Below are 18126 nucleotides of genomic sequence, written 5' to 3'. Positions count from 1 at the left end.
GCGATGTATTGATCCAGCTTCGACAGGGCCAACGTAAATCACGTGACGAGCCCATGTGCTGTCCTGCTACGCGCGAACGACTGACAGCCAGCTTCTCGAACAGTCTGAGCCAATTACAAGAGACCCGATAACCAATTATCGTCTTCGTAGAGTACACGCCTCGCAAGCCAAGGATATAAAAAGCCTTGTTCCGAGTAAATCACTCTCTTGGATGTTCGATTCTCTGCTGGACAACTCTCTGCTGTGTGATTCTACTCTACGACGCTACGTTACTCGACCACGTGGGAAATAAATTTGCAGTATGATCAGACGCCCGTTTTGACACAATTTAGTGGAATAGTTAACTAACTCCTATGGAGTAAAATTCAACTTAAAAACCAAGTTAAGTGTGACTATCCAGGAGAATATTTAGTAATTCTGCGTGTGTTTGTGCCTATATTAACCTTTACCGTCTCAGTTACAGCTTTCACGTCTGGAACGCAACAGAAGTCAATCTGAAGATCGCAGCACATCAAGATGGATAATTCTTCAAGAATCTACACCTCAACTTCATTGTGGGACGTCTACTGCCGTGTCTCCATGGATTTCTAAAATGTGAGGCGTATCTCGTCAAGAGGAGGTGACTGACCGGGGAAATGCTGGAATGATTGACTACTACCTGGGATCGAACCTCATCTAAAACTTGAGTACCATTTAACAATTTTATTTCTGTCTCATCTTTATAAAACTAGAGGTCTTTCTTCTTTAAATCGTAGATCTATTACTTTTGTTGTAGTTAGAAACGTTTCATTTTTCCATTTCTTGAGGTGTCGTGGTGGTTGAGTCATGTGTGTGAATGAAATTTGGAACCTATTAGATTAGATATGTAGTCTTTCTTTGAATGATTTCCCATGCATATGAGTTAGGTATCTAAAAATCACTGACCACGCGATAAACCATATTTCTTTGTAATATTGAAATTAATCGGACTTGAATTTACGTGTACAACTTGTGAGATAGGGTCGAACCTAGTGTCTTTTTAAGATCACTTGTATTTTTTTAGGATCGAGTCATCTAATTTTACGATATTTCATGAGAATTGGTAGATGTAATAATCACTAGAGTAATAATAAAATTAACGAAAGATCGGGTAAAAGAGAATTAAACGCTCGTGAGCCATAACTTATTTTAGATTTCTTATATGTGAGATTTAATGTGCTCTGTTCATGAAGTGTCTGGAATATGGCAAATCCTGCGGGATATTTATTATGTAATTGAGCAATTGGAGAATTTATTTGTGATAATTGACTTGTTCTTGTGTCATTGGGAGCACAAGGGAACTTGTTGTAAGTCGAGTACGTGTTGCGTGTGTATTTCACGGATAGGGAATAATAAAAATGCTATTGAGGCTCACGAACGCGGTAGTTGCGATTTGTAACCCATGTGATGCTAGTGATTATGGATTTTATTGGAATCTTCAATTATATTTCCAAAATTTAGATGAATCTCCATCGTTGTGAGAATATTTCAACCCAAGTGATATCCCTAATTTCGATCACTAGTCACTATTGATGATATAATAATTTCCGTACACGAATTTACCTTCTACTGAATGTTGACGTGGCCATGCTTAAAATTAAAGAATAAACTTATAAGGGCAGGATTCGATGTAAATAATGTATATAAAAGTGCGTGTTTCCCTGTATGAATGTGGTGTGTGTGTGTGTAAATGCGAGTATTTTCCATGTATCTTGATTGTTCCATTTGATTTTATCTGGTCGTGTACTTGTGGCGACACAGATTACGTTCATCGTTGTGTGCCACCTTGAGAAGTTATTTTTGCGCCCTAAAGGGAAAATTTAATAAGTTTAAGTCGAGGAAGACTAGAATAGGATTTTATTTTGTTGATTAGTATGATTTAAAAGGAAAGATCATCTCTTTATTTTCGCAAAGGCAAACGATTTGTAAGGTAAATTATTATTTAATTAGCTCACACGTGGATAACAAAATTTTCCAAGACATTTATGTTTAAAATTTCGATACATTTTTAAGTTAATTTGAAATGTGAATGCCATGCAGATGTCAGAACTAATTGTTCACAAACGGCATAATTATCTTGAATTCTAGTGATGATGAGTCACAATAATTAACTGAAGAATAATTATTCAAAATATAAATTATAATTGCTAAGCGGATAATGTAGTGAGATACATTAATTAGAGACACGATCATGTGATGGTAAAGAACATGTTACTCAAACAAGGCTAGAGATTAATAATAATAATAATAATAATAATAATAATAATAATAATAATAATAATAATAATAATAATAATAACAACAATTAATTAATTAGGAAAATTTGAAATTAACTTTGATTTTTATTAAAGCTTATGCTGGTGTAATTGAGAAATGTTATATATTTTGAATGTTGAAATTTATCAGAATTCAGCTTAAACCACGTGCTGAGACTAGAAACCTCTAGCAATTTTTATTGTGGAACCATAAGCGAGACAGCTGTCTAATTATTTTGTAGAAACCCTTTTGTTAAAGTTTTGAATTCTTTCAGTCAAGTATTTAATTTTAAAAGGCGGTGGAGGCCTAATTTTTCTTTGATTTTCATTCCAGAACAATAAGGCTGGATGTCGAGGAATACGTGTGATTCTCAAACACTGCGGAGGAAAAGAATATTATAAAAGTTCATTGTAAAACAAAGCCATCAAGGATTTTTTGTTGATATGCTTATGTCAATAAATGTCAGTGTTTTGTTTTAAAATTTATTTTCTTCGCCTGGTCATCAACCCCTTTCCCTTAAATGCCTCTAGAAAACGATAACCATGAACGAACGGTCCACCCTGGGATCTCTCGCTCACTGGCTGGGTTTAGCTAGGCAATAATGGGGGCAATACGAATATTTCCACGTAAGATATTGCTCATATGAGACTGTATATTTTAAACGGTGTTAGACAGCTTGTACAAATCATTGTATACGAGAATACAAGGAATGAAATAATGTTTACAATTTGCCATATTCGTCTACCGCAGATTCATTTTATGTGGTCACACCATCAAAAGGTCTTTGCCATACATTTTCAAATGTACTTAGTATATTTCCTGTGTTTGAGCTTTTTCTTGACTTCTGAATCGACCCTCTTAGGTGTTGATTTTCTGCATTGATTCAAAACTTTTCTTTTTTGTGTGCTACGTAGTTTATGAATGAAGCTAATAAGACAGTTTTGAAGTGATTGTAATTTCTAAGAGTTTTCAGTTCTTTAGTAATATGCGGTCATGTGAAATACTAATTATATAGAATAAAAACGTAAAACTTTATGTTGCACATATTCTATCCTAGATGTGGAAATAGATAACGTATGTGAGTACCGTGCAGTATTTCAGTGTATTGGATGAACACGAGGAAAAGCCTCTGGAGTACTTTGTTATGTAGCCAAGTTTTTGCAGGGATATTTCAGATGCTTGTTTAATATGATCAATGAAGTTCAAGCACTAGTCATTTATCTTTTCTACATATTTACATGAATTTGTGGAATTTCTTATTTGTTCCACACATATTTGCACTTGGTGTTCAAATCTGGCTGAACTGACTTGGTAGAAGATCTGTCCAAGGATGGGCGCCCAGTTGAGCAACTCTGGTGTAGAACAGTGGTATTCAAACATTTTGGTTGGTGAACTCCAAAAATTCAATTGTTTTACATTCGCCCACTGTCGGCAGCCCTAAAATGGTTTTCCGTGGTTTCCCATTTTCACACCAGGCAAATGCTGGGGCTATACCTTAATTAAGCCCACGGCCACTTCCTTCGCACTCCTAGCCCTTCCCTGTCCCATCGTCGCCATAAGACCTATCTGTGTCGGTGCGACGTAAAGCAAGTAGCTAGCTTTACATTCGTACCTTCGACGTACGACTATATTATGATCATACCAGAAATAACCAGATAATGATTGATGCTAGATGCTAAATAATACTGAGTATACGGTGGTCATCATCATCTTCAGCTTATCGTGCTTGCACTGGCGCAAGGCATGACAGATCTGTGTCCTTCTTGACACCACAGCAACACCTGGTCACCAGGATAACAGGCGAGCAGGTAAGGCCCTTCCCGCAAAATAACAATAATGCGCTAACGTTGCTGGGCAAAGGAAACCTCGTTAAACCCAAAGCTGAGCGGTCAGCAATGGTCGTAACGACAGCTCGATTATTCGAGTCTTCTGTTCCCTTCTCAGGGAACGCGGCAGATGAGTTGTCTAGCAACAATATGTATACGAGTATAATAAAAGCAACAGTTGCTACTGTACACTGCTACAGAAAAAAATGGAGTGAGTGGATTTCGAAAGAAGAGTTACAAAGTGCAATGCTGTTCAATGCGAGGTACAAACTGAAAGAGGATTCCGTGTAGCGGTAGACAAAAACACTAAATCAAAATAAGCTAATGTGCAGGCTGTGAAGTGCTCACTGAAAACGATTAGCAGGTACGATACCACACTTTGAATAGGAGTGGTGTAGGGAAACGGGAGGTCAGCTTCGGCCTTCGGACACAAGGGACCCGGATTTGATTCCCGGCTGCGCCAACGGATTCTTACTTCGAATGGTAAATAGCTCTGCACTGGTCGGTACCGCCTTTGAGCCAGTACGAGTAAAAGACAAGGTTAAAGTAGAGACGGAAGCCCAAACACCATAAAGATACAACATATAGGGAGAGATAAACAAAGTACTTACCACAGCTTGCTACCCAGAGGGCCGTGAATTTAAGATAAAACCTGACTCGATGTTGAATGGTTAAACATGAAATAAGAAAAACAACACTTTCCTTAAAACGCGGAATGAGTGTAATTAAGCAAACGGTTAAAATGAAAATTAACAAATTGAAAATGTAATCCTCGTTTTAGAGAAAATAAAACAATTAAAATCAGAATTAAATGAATCAACACTCTTTAAACACGTCCGGCCGATGAAATAAAATGAAAGAAACAAGTTAACATTATTACTTTTCCCACAAGATAAAATTAATCTTTTCAGCTGACAGAACTATTTTCTTGTTTGATTCCAATACCCATTTTAAAATTTTAGTATTCCCTTTTTCTTATTTCAAGTACACACAAGTTACAATTTCAAGTGAGGTCTTCCTTTTCTTTTTACGCATAACTAGTATAACTAGTATTAGATTTCACCCAAGAGTAGATATCGTCAGACAGGAAGTCATAAACTTGCTAAGCCACCGTAAAGGGGAACTTAGACAACACCAAGAAGGGAAGAAAATCACCAAAGATCTGCACGGAATTCAAAATCGTTTCAGGGAAATCAATGACCTACACCAGGCCATAAACCCCCTAACAATAATCACCACAAACGTAATCTTACAAGGGAAAAAGGGAACGTGTAATTACACAATTAAGGTTCAAACTTATTAAGGCAAACCAATTACTCCCTTCATCTATCAACAACAATTAACAACCCTCAACAAAAGCATTACCATCACTATGGCATCTTAAACACGCCAATCATAAGGGGACGGCCAATCGCAAGGTCATAATACAACAAGGGAATATTACATGTTTGCCGTTCCAGTGTTCTGTTTGCAAATACACGGTGTTAAAATACACACGATTACCGCGAACGAAATTAATCAGTACGGACTATAAGTCAATAACGTTAGAAAAGGATCAAGTTTTGCGATACAGGTACAATCTGAATCATAGTGGCCACGAGCGAGACAAGTGTAACATTCAAATTGTTATAAGACAACTGCAAACTCGCAAATAATTCAGCACGCACTACTTCAATAAAAGAAGAGGTATTGAGAAGAAGAAACTCCAGATATTAAGTTTAAATAATTCAGAAGGCGATATTATACGTTAATACGTATAAACACGTAAAAAGTTACTATAAAACTCAGCGAATTTCCTCAAATACGAAGTACGGCATGGAACTTCGTAGAGAAGAAAGAGGAAGGCACTGAATAAACCAAGGCCGACTCCAATCCTCAGACCTTAATGCTACTCTCGATCGTTCAAAGATGGCGAATCGAGTAGCCGGAATTGTTGAAAATGTGGCTTTGTTTTGGTTTGTTGTTATCGTTTGTAGTCGGTGTAATTTTATGAAAGTTGACGATGAATGTTAGTTTCCTTGTAGAATATAAGTGTGCGAGTGTATTTATGTGGGTCAGTGGACACACAGGATCTGTAATTATACGCAGTAATGTGCTTGTTTTAATCGTGTTTTTACCCATTAAAGAACATGAGTGCACTAGGTCGACCAGGTTTTAGTCTAAATATGGCAATGCCTCCCACACAACTATTCTTAAGTTTCCTACGGAATAGAACATTAAGAGAGAAATGGATTAGGAATATACATCGTGATTATTTTGTAGTCCATGAGAAAATTGTAGCGTGCATACATCCCTTTGGGAATAAGTCTGAGGTTAGGGAAGCCGTTTCTCTACTTCCAAACTATTCGTGTTCCTCGAAAAATATTAATTTAGATAGAATATAATTGATATTGTATTATTCAGTCAGTGTATATGTGCTTCAAAATGTCGAGTGATCTAGACGCAAGTGTATTTTTCAATAATCTGTGCTTTGCCTGCGGAAATATTTGGTTGGATCTTGGAGTATAACAAAACTTACAAGTGTGACAGATGGAGCAATCTGTATACTGTTACACAAAAGAAGTAGTGACTTAGAGGGATTAGCTGGGTTTGTAACGTAGGGTTTTACACTACGAACACCTTCAGATTCATGCAGTGGTTATATGTTATCAAGCCGACAGCGCCGAACTGAAGCTCGCCCATGTGGTTAAATATCAATGTTTAGTCAATAGAGTTTTTGCACTCATGTTCTTTAATGGGTAAAAACCTATTACCGTCGCCATAAGACGTATCTATGTCAGTGCGACGTAAAGCAAATAAAGAAAAACTATTATATCTTTAGTGACTGAACGTTTCATTACTAAGGTTACTAGCATTGTGTGAAGTGCTGTTATGCCATATGTCAACATTATGTTAACATTACCAGGGCCGTTCATTGGCTTAACATAATCATTTCGGTTGTACTTGGGCTGAGTGACTCAGATGGTTAAGGCGCTGGCCTTCTGACCCCAAGTTGTCAGATTCGATCCTGGCTCAATCCGGTGGTATTTGAAGGTGCTCAAATACGTCGGCCTTGTGTCGATACATGTACTGGCACGTAAAACAACTAGTGCAGGACTAAATTTCGGCACTTCGACGTCTCCGAAAACCGTAAAAAATGTAGTTAGTGGGACGTAAAGCCAATAACATTATTATTTCGGGTGCACTTCCCATTCACTGGGTGGTGAAGTTAAGAAATTGTCCACCACTTCAGAACTAAGGTAACAAATTATTTTTCACAGTTCTCATGAGAGCGAATAAATCGAGGAATTTCGCGCCTTAATTTATATTGAAACATTCAAAATGATGTTAGAAATATAATTTTAACAGTTTTATCATGTATTTTCATCTATCCAGCGAAGTGAAATATAAGAGAAAACGTTATTTGATGAATTGAAATTTCAAAATAATTACCTTGTTGATCTCTTTTCTAGTAGAACATATGTGATTCTAGTTTATTATGTGTGGTGCGTACTTGTTGGCGAAGCGTTTTCATACGTGTAAAAGTGATTTTTCCTATGATATTACCTTTATCATGTCAAATTACCTCCATTTATATAATATGTGCTAAATAACTGTAGGAGCTCAGCAATTAGGGTAACCCATGGCGTGCCACAGGGGTCGGTATTAGGGCCGATACTCTTTCTAGTCTACATCAACGACATTGCAACTTGTCGTTTGAAAGGACGTATCACACTATATGCCGACGACACAAACTTGTTCTATACTGGTTGCAATATAGACTCCATTGTTAAGGATATGCAGGAAGACCTCAATACTCTGTGCTTTTGGTTTCAAGCAAATAAATTAACAATTAATGTGCAAAAGACTAATTATATGATAATGACAAAACAAGGTCAGCATGAAATCCCACACAGTAGAATACATATGCAGAATACTGAAATAAAACTAGTTAGTACTGTCAAATATCTTGGGTTGGTGATTGATAGGAACTTAAACTGGACAGAGCATGTTGAATACATTACTAAAAAGATCAGACCTGTTGCAGGAATTTTAAAGAAACTTAGTTATCTTATCCCACAACATCTTCTAAAACAGATCTACTACTCTTTAATTCATAGTCACCTACAATATTTGAATGTAATCTGGATGCGCTGTAAGAAGTCTGACTTGAATGAGCTAATGGTAGTACAAAATAGAGCTGTTAGAAATATACTTAATCTTCCCTACTTAACGCCAATAAAATATCTATACCTAAGTGCTAAAATACCACCCCTAAACATGAATACAGAATTCAATACAGCTGTACTCATGTATAAAATAAAACATAAATTTATACACCACAACACTACATATACTCTGAATTATGACAAGCATCCATATAGTACTAGGCACGCAAATGTCTTTGCCTTATACAATGTTCGCTCTTATAAATATGGTATAAATAGCTTGAAGTTCTCTGCGATTCAGTTATTTAATAACATCCCTGTGGAGGTAAAAGCAGCACCAACTTTGGCAAAATTCAAACAAAGAGTCAAGCGTTATTTTTGGGAAAGGTACAGTGCTGTTTAAATCAAAATATCAGTTGTCATATAAGTCATTCTCCCAAACAATCTTGCAAACTGTCCGGAACTATTCTTGTACCTCTGCAACTTTTGTTATGTAAATACTCTGTGATCTGTTCTTGTACCCCTGAAACTCTGTGTTATGTATATCCACTGTAAATACTCTGTAATCAATTCTTGTACGTCTGCAACTTTTATGTTATATAATTGTAAATAATCTGAAACCTATTCTTGTACTTCTGCAACTCTTATGTTATGTAAATGAAAGTACTCTGTAATCTATTCTTGTACCTTTGCAACTTTTATGTTATGTAAATGTAAATACAGCCAGAAATAATTCTCTGTAATCCTCATATTGATGATGTACATATTTTATATATTGTATGTGTTTATATGCTCAACCATTTACTAATAATCTTATATACACAAACTATATTTTGATGTGTAAGTGCCCGTCAGTATGTAATGTCCTGTACAATTCCTATGTATTAGCCTACAGGCTCGTTGGAATTAATTGAAATAGATGAATGAATGAATGAATTATATTTTCGTGTTAGCCAATACCAGCAATCCGGCTACTTCGGCCGCCATGTTTTTTTATATTACGGTCTGAGGATTGGAGTCGGTCTTGAATAAACCTAGTCCGCAAGAGAGAAGAGATTTCATTAGCAGACAGATCTTAAAGAAAGCATTCATATAGCAGAGTATACGGACAAAAGCTGTATAAAACCAAACCCGACATTTTTGTAGTCTGCTCAACAGCCAAATATAAACATGTATCTAAGCTGATATATATATATAGACAGCACTGGTAATATAATAAGGCTTGGAAATATGTATGCACTAATTTCTTCTTCTTTGAATTTGTATTCTTGTAATGCTTAAGAGAACGTCATGACGCACCTGTAAACTGCGAGATGGGGATGACTACCGGGGCTATCCAGCCGACATTTACCGGCAGACGAGAGCAGATTGCAGATGACCGATCCGTGTACACCATAGAGGACTGATGCAGCTGACGAATGAGACCAACCAATCAACCTGGCAGGCAAAATGCAGAATGAGATAAGTTTGACGGTATAATAAGTTCATTTTTGTTCCTTTTTCAGGCAATATAGATTGTGTATTCTTGGATTAGAATGAGACGTGTCGTAATATCTTCGAAATATGTTCAATATATGATACTTTCTCGTGAGTAATCTTACAATGTGACGTAGCCTATTTTTAAAGGTTGTTAGGTGGTCTTCATAAAAGTTAAAGCTATACCAAAGTGGGGAAGTGACTGTATGAAACTATACTCAATTTTCGATAACAACAGTCCGTTATTATAAATCATGCCATAACCAAGACGATATATTTTGAGAATAGGATGCTGTAGGTAATGTTACGTATGCCAGAGTATTGTTTATATGGAGGTAGATTGTTTATTGCCACAATTGAAGCAGTTGAGATTAAATACGGATAAATATATATACCTATATGGAAGACGTATCTGATATTGAAAGAAAAGATATTGATCCACATGTTGAATTTATTGAAATATGTGATCCCAATAATATTACAGTTCAAGCCCCCGGCGTAGTTTTGACAGAAATTATTGTAGATAACCTCTTATTTTTCAGCATTTAAGGACACTTTTATTCTCCATCCCGCGTAGTAGGGAAAATAATAGTAACCCACCAGCGGTAAACAATTCATATAACCACATTTCAGCTGAGAATTGTAGTGTACATGCAGTATATTTAGATAGTACCGTATCTTGCCTGCTTTATTCGTGTGTATCTATTAGAGCATAGTACTAATAATAATATGTCTAAGCATTTAGCTTTGTTGGTAATCTTTTACAGTAGTTCTTGCAAATTTCAAACTTGCAATTTTCATTTGTGTTTGTGCTTAGTAGTAACATACGGTAGGCTAGCGGTATTGTAATTAGGATACGTCTGAACGTAGTTTAAAATTATTGTAGTGAACTGTACACCAGTATACGAGTAATAACTTATTAGAATTTAGCGGGCTTATTTTAGTATTGTAAAATATTTTTGTAGTACCGGTATAGTAGAGATATCCGTAGAAACTCTTTTACTAAAATTCTGTTGTTGTAATTAGGATAGGCTTAATTGCAGTTTAAAATTGTGTAATTCTTGTGTATTGCTTACGGTATTCAGTAATTAATAGCAGTTTTTATCCTGTTAGAGTGTTGTAGGATAAAAATAGAGTAAGAGTAACTAGTATTGTAGTGTAGTCGTATATTAATTACCTTATTGCCGTGTGATCATTAAGTACTATCCCAGACAATGTATCCCTCCGTTCATTTTTTTGCACATAAGTTATTTTATTTTTCCTTTCCTTTTCATTGTTTTGGGTAAAGAATGGCTAACGAGTGCAAGTGCATGAACTGTGGGTGTGGCGAGGCATTGAGGGGTCTGAAGGAGGAGTTGGAGAGTTTGAGGGAGATAATTAGGATTCTCACAGAAGACAGGAAGGGAGATAGGCTTCCCTCAAACAATGTATAGGTTACAGTAGATGTACAAGAGGGATAGGAAGGAAAGGGGGAGTTGTAGGAAGACAGGTGGTCTAATGTTCTAAGGGGAAGGAGATTGCAGGCTAAGGGCTCTATTCAGGATCAGAATTCAGGACAAGTGTCTGTGCGAAATCGGTACGAGTCACTCGAGGTAGAACACCAGAGGGAAGATGAGGGACAGGGAACTGTTGCTGAGATGTGTGGAAGTAGGAGGGAAGGAAAAGGTAGGAAAGGGAAATGTAGAGTACAGGATAGGAAAAGACAGGTGGAACAGGGTCATGGGAAGGAGAAAAGGGAGGAGGAAGTATAGTAATCGCCGCGTAAGGAAATACCCCAGAAAGTAAATATCGCCGCCCGATGCTCTTCTTTTCTCTTTTTTGTAATGGCTGATCACTGCTGCCAACCTGCCTGGTTACATATTAAAATCACCAGACATAACCATAACAAACTAACCTCAATATAAACACCGATAATGAATGTGTCCCTACCCTAGTAAATGATAAAAGTTAAGATGAAATAAATCAAGATATTCATAATTAAGTCGGTTTCCACGCTCAATGAGGAATTAAGGAAATAAACACACTTTCTCACTCAAATTAATGTTACATGTATCTGTCTTTATTTTGATATACAGTAGGCGTACTAACCATATTCTTGAAAAGAGGGGCGTGTTAAACGATACAATTTATTTAATAAATCTTTGCAGTGTGATTTTCGAAAGTTCCAGACATCCAATGACTTCCCTTTCTTTTGCGCGAACATTTCCTTCTCTCTTCAATACCGGTAACCAGTAAGGAGAGAGATTACTGGGCATATTTTCAGCCTGCAGGCTGGTTATATCTTCAAGCTTACCAGGAAACATATAGGAATACTAATGTGCCAAGCTCCGTGAACGGAAATTAGGTCAGCTTTCAAGTTCACTGCGGATTTGAAAATAATAATGTAATAAGTTCTACTGCCAAAAAATTTCGTCCCGCAAGAGTTATTTCATGTACCGGTAGATCTAGACATGACACTGGCGTATTTGAGCACTTTCAAATACCGCCGGACTCGAACCCACCATATAAGAACACTAATGTGCCAAGCTACGTGAACGGAAATTAGGTCAGCTTTCAAGCTCACTGCAGAATTGAATATTACTTCTACTATCTACTTCTATCGTTTTCATATACGCCGAGGTGCCAGTATTTCGTCCCGCAAGAGTTCTTTATGTACCGGTAGATCTAGACATGAGGCTGGCGTATTTGAGCACTTTCAAATACCGCCTAACTCGAATCCGCCAACCTGAGCTAGTCATACATTCTCTCCTTCACTTGCTTAAATTAATTTTAAAAAATCCTGCCTTTATTCTGATGTACGCATTACTATAACTGCATTCTTAAAGGAAGGGGGGTCGTCGCCATAAGACCTAGCTGTGTCGGAGCGACGTAAAGAAAAAAAAAGGAAGGGGGGAGGGAATATAGATTGTATAATTCATTGCGATTTCTGCAAGTTCAAGGACTTATCACATAAGACATATCTGTCCTTCCTTTTAATAATAATGCTAACAGCTTTACATCCCACTAAGTACTTTTACGGCATTTGGCATTTGAAAAATATTTTCAGCTTACAAGTTGGTGTATCTCAAGCTTACAACATTACAGAAACCAATGTACAGGAGCACTATGAGTCAAACAACATTACCAGATTTTTACATATACATTGCCTTAAATCACATGAAGACAGGTTGTGAGGCAAGAATGGGATAGGAAAGAGGGCTAAGATTTCAAACGTTTAAAATGTACATAAGCGTACAGACACAGCACTAGCCTGAAATGAAAATGACGGGCGAAAAAAAAACTTCAGACCTGCTGAGTGTGGGGTTCAAATCCATCACCATCTCCTGATACCAAGCTCACAGCAATGTGATCAAACTGCACAGCCAGTTCACTCAGTTTCCTATGACGCGTAATAGGCCTACCACATGGGCGACCCACTTACCTGTATATGGATCTTCAGTTCTTCAATTATACATGTATGCAAAAACATTATGCACCTTAGTAAAAGGTACTTCCCTAGTTGGTTCTCTGATTGGTGCACGTATAACAAATATGTTTGGGAAGAAATACTTTTATTTTATATTTATTTATATCATAAAGAAGTAATGTTGTCATAGCAAAAGGAATATGCAAACGAAAAAATGAATCTAAAGAGATAAACCTTATTTACTGTATTAAATATTAGTTTATTTACATGTTAAGCGATATGTAGCAGTAATAATAATAACAACAAACATGTGCAATATGGAAAAAAGAAATAAATACAAGTAAATATAAATATAATTTACAACATTTAGAGCCATTCCATGGTCACTGAATTACAAAGCAGGGGTATGAATAAACAAACATAATAAACATGAATACTAATATTTAAAAAGCAAAAAGCAAAGTCATCTCCGTACAAACCATGAAAGCCATTGGAAGGGTGGAAGGTGAAGGCTTCCACTATCCATAACGTTGGCACTTGGTGGAGTGGAATGGTTAGATCTACGCATGCCGCCCTTGCCCCCCAGTAGTTAACCTGGTACTCGTTTATCATACGCAAAACATTCCTTCCAAATTACGTTAAACCCCTGTCACTCATTATTATTATTATTATTATTATTATTAAATTGCAAATGGGAAATATCCCGGTGGCAACGGTCACTTACAGTAATGTAATAATAAAGTAAAGTTAACATAATTACCCAACAACAACAAACAAAAAAACAAACAAACAAGCAGAGAACAAGAGTACAAGAAGCAGATATATGGAAGGAAAATATTGCAAGCATTACTGCTAGTTTAATATTCTAAATCGAGCAACATCATATACAAATTCTCACACAACTTAAGTATTTACAGTGCTTAACAATATGGCTTACAATATTATAGGTTGACCTTACTACTAGCTTACCATTATAAGTGATAATAAAGTGAAGTTAAACCGTAATTACCCTACAACAACAACATTACAACAAGCAAGAAATACTAGTAATTTAACTTTCTAAATCCAATGTCATTATATACATATTCGCACACAACTTAAGTATTTCCAGTACTTAACACTACAAATTACAATACTACAGACTGAACTTGCTACTAGCTTAACACTACAAGTGATGATAAAGTTAAAACCTACTACCCAACAACTACAACAACTCAAGTATCGGTACAAAAAGGAATTCCATAAAAAATATTACAAGAAATACTACTAGTCGTTTTAAATCCAGCATCATGTACAGTTTCACACACAATTTAATTATTTCCACTACGGCTTACAAAACTATAGATTGAGCTTACTACTAGCTTAACGTTACAAGTGATAAAAAATAAAGTTAAAAACATTGTTAATTAACCAAGAACAACAACAATTACAAAAACATGAGTACAGCAAGCAATTTCCTGGAAAGAGAATACCACAAGTAAAAACCTCCCAGTTTCACAATCGAATTCAAGCAGAAAATCACAAATTCAGTGCCCATAATTTACAACTTTTACTTTTCACTTTACACAAACACTAATGGTCTTCTTAAATGACTTGATACCAGAAGGGAATCTATCAAAGACTGCTGCAGGTAATTTATTCCAATCCCTTACGATCCTGTTGACGAAGGAAAACTTGCCCACATCCGTATGCTGGTTTTTATGCTTATGATAATTTCTCGATAAGTATGAGGGAGGTTCCAAATTATTCCTAATACAACTCCAAGCAGCCCTTTCCGTATAGCTCTTATCAAGACCACACAGGCGAGCTCTAGTTCTTCTAGATTCAAGACTTTCCCAATTAATGGTATTCCTCCTATTCCCAGTTACGAAACGCATCGCTCTTCTTTGAACTTTCTCTAGGGAATTTATTAAACCCATCCTGTACGCATCCCAGCATGCAGATCCATATTCGAGAATGGGCCTTACGAAGCATTTATAAGGTTTATTTAAACCTACTAGGGTGGTGAACACATAAATAAGAATTCCAATGAAAGTATTTTCCTTCTGGACCTTCATGTCAGATTTTTTTTAAACAAATTTTTTTCACTATAATATGATTTATCTATAGAGCGAAACCGCTATGCAGTGTGCGTCTCATAGCTATCGAGATGGAATTGGAAATGTACTATGTATCTGTAGAGCCTATATACAAGACTTTTTACAATTACCTCTAAAGTGACATTTCAGCTGTGTGACAACGCTAAAAAGACTATGGACTTTGAGATTGGCATTCCTGAAGAGGGTTTTCTGCACTTTCCCATTTTTACACATTGATTCAAGAGTCTGTATTGGCTTGTGACAAAACCACAGTATTCTTCCGAAAACCACTGATAGGGACAGGTTTGGTTGTGATCCACCGAAAACAAATTATAATGACCGGTTAGGTTGTGATCCACCGAAAACCACTGATTGTCACAGGGTTAGGTTAGGTTCGACAGGAATTGTACTCGAGCGACTGTTGTCATTGAAAGCACTGCCGTGACGACTGAAGGCAATAAACATAAAACTGAATCCATTGATCTACAAAGTTTTCATTCAGTAGATACGCTAGGAACTGGCGAACCAACACCGTACCGGTACATACAAAGTTTACAGGAATCAACAAAACAGGATATTAATTCGTGGTACTCACTGTTCTTTAAAGAGAAGAAATATCCAGTCAACAATAGCTGCAGTGAACGTGGTTTTTCACTATTATTGTCCGGCCCCATGGCTAAATGGTTAGCGTGCTGGCCTTTGGTCACAGGATGCGGGTTCGATTCCCAACAGGGTCACGAATTTGAACCACCGTTGGTTAATATCTCTGGCACGGGGGCTGGGTGTATGTCGTCTTCATCAACATTTCACTATTATTGTGTAAAATAGAAACTTACTAGTTTTGATAAGTACAGTATGTTCAACAGCGACTCATGAATGATGACGGGCGGGATGTCCAACCTCACTAATCTATGTTGACGATGTATTTCATGGTAAAGACAGCTGCCTCTGTGGATCAGTGGTAGAGTGACGGCCTCCGGATCCCAAGATAGCGGGTTCAAACCCGGCAGAGGTAGTCGGATTTTTGAAGGGCGGAAAAAAGTCCATTTGACACTCCATGCCGTACGATATCGGCATGTAAAAGATCTCTGGCGACACATTTGGTGTTTACCTGACAAAATTAATTAAATCTCAGCCAGAGACGCCCAAGAGAGTTTCGGTATACACAGTCTGCCATCTAGTGGGCCTAGAATAAAACGGAACGTCAAAATTGACGAGCAGACAGCCAGATGGCGTCAACTTGAAATGTCTACACACGGTAACTGAGGCCATACGATTATTATTATTATTATTATTATTATGGTAAAGACGAATTACTTTGCAATGCTATCTGTCTTAATGGTAATGTACTATGTACCTGTACTAATGTTGGCTACTGAGTGCATGATTTGAAGCAGTGTATCGATTCATTCAAGTGTCCGAGTGAATCGATTCACAGGAACGGCAAGCTCACGGCACACAAATCATGCACAATCACGGCTCAGTGAGCCACATGACACACACGGCTCCTTATCGGCATAATGGACACTGGCGGGGAGCCGAGCTTCCGTTGCAGCGAGACACAGTGAATCATGGCACACTGAAAGAATCGTGCGTAGTCATGGATCAGTGAGACACAACACACACACGGCTCATTATCGGTACACTGGACATTGGCGGGGAGCCAAACTTCCTCTGAAGCAATACATACACTGGAAAAATCATATGCTACAATGGACTCTCGAGCTCAGCTCATTTGAAAATAATACCCACTCGCATTCACTGTCCTCTTCTTACAGGGAGTTTTAAATAATAGATGGATTTATTTGCAGTGTTAAAAAGATAGTCAGAACATAATTCCAAAGTACCTAGCTTGTAAGTAGGTAGGTAGGCAATTAGGTTATTCTAATTACCGTATTAGTTTAATCAATCAGTATTTTTATAACTAGTTGACGTTCGACAATTACTTAAACTCAGCTCTCTAGCCTCCACGCCTGTCTGAATGGCTCAGACGGATGAGGCGCTGGCCTTCTGAACCCAACTTGGCAGGGCCGAGCTCAGTGCGATGGCATCTGAAGGTGCTCAGCCTCGTGTCAGTAGATTTACTGGCACATAAGAGCTCCTGCAGGACTAAATTCCAGCACGTCGACATCTCAAAAAAACCATAAAAGTTGTTAGTGGGACATAAAGCCATTAACATTATTATTTAGCCTACCCTATGACTATGAGTTATGCTCATGACCACTCGAAATTGTCTCAGTTTGTATGTCGCATCATTGCACAATGCTTCAATAATCAAATCACCAGGTTACCGGTATACGTGGACAGTGAGTATGTAAGTAGACTGATGCAATAGCTTAAATAAATTATGTTTAATCAGAAAACCAGTGGGCTACTGTCCATCTCGCGTAGCCTATACAAAATATGACGATTTAAAAAAAGCCTCTGCCGATAGAAAAAGACATTTTCAAAGATGACCCAGTTAGTTGGCCGGCTCGACAATCTTCTTCTCAGTGTGTTTCACTTCATTTCTCCACATCTCTGCTGTCACCTGTAGAATATATTGAAGTATCACAACCTGACAAGTATATTATAAACTCCACTTGCCTATATCCAATAAATAACATTTTCACTTGGCCTACCTGATCAAGAGATTCTTTCCACACAGCTGTAGCTCTGTCCAATCCATGACCAGGTCTTGAAGCCACTGTTTTGTTATAATACTGTTTTGCCACAGACCATGCAAATTCGATGGCATTGAAAAATGAGTGGTATGGAGGAAATCGTAGGACAGTATGGCCTTCACTGTGCAGCATCTCGTCAACAATGTACCTGGTTTTAAAGAAACAGAGAAATATTATTATGCATACATGAAAGTCAACAACATGAATGTAAACAACATTATCTAAACTTATGTTTAGGTGCTTCTGTACCTCTTT

The sequence above is a fragment of the Anabrus simplex genome, chromosome 12 (assembly GCF_040414725.1).
Source record: "Anabrus simplex isolate iqAnaSimp1 chromosome 12, ASM4041472v1, whole genome shotgun sequence".
Lineage (NCBI taxonomy): Eukaryota > Metazoa > Arthropoda > Insecta > Orthoptera > Tettigoniidae > Anabrus > Anabrus simplex.
Note: the sequence above shows the minus strand (reverse complement) of the source record.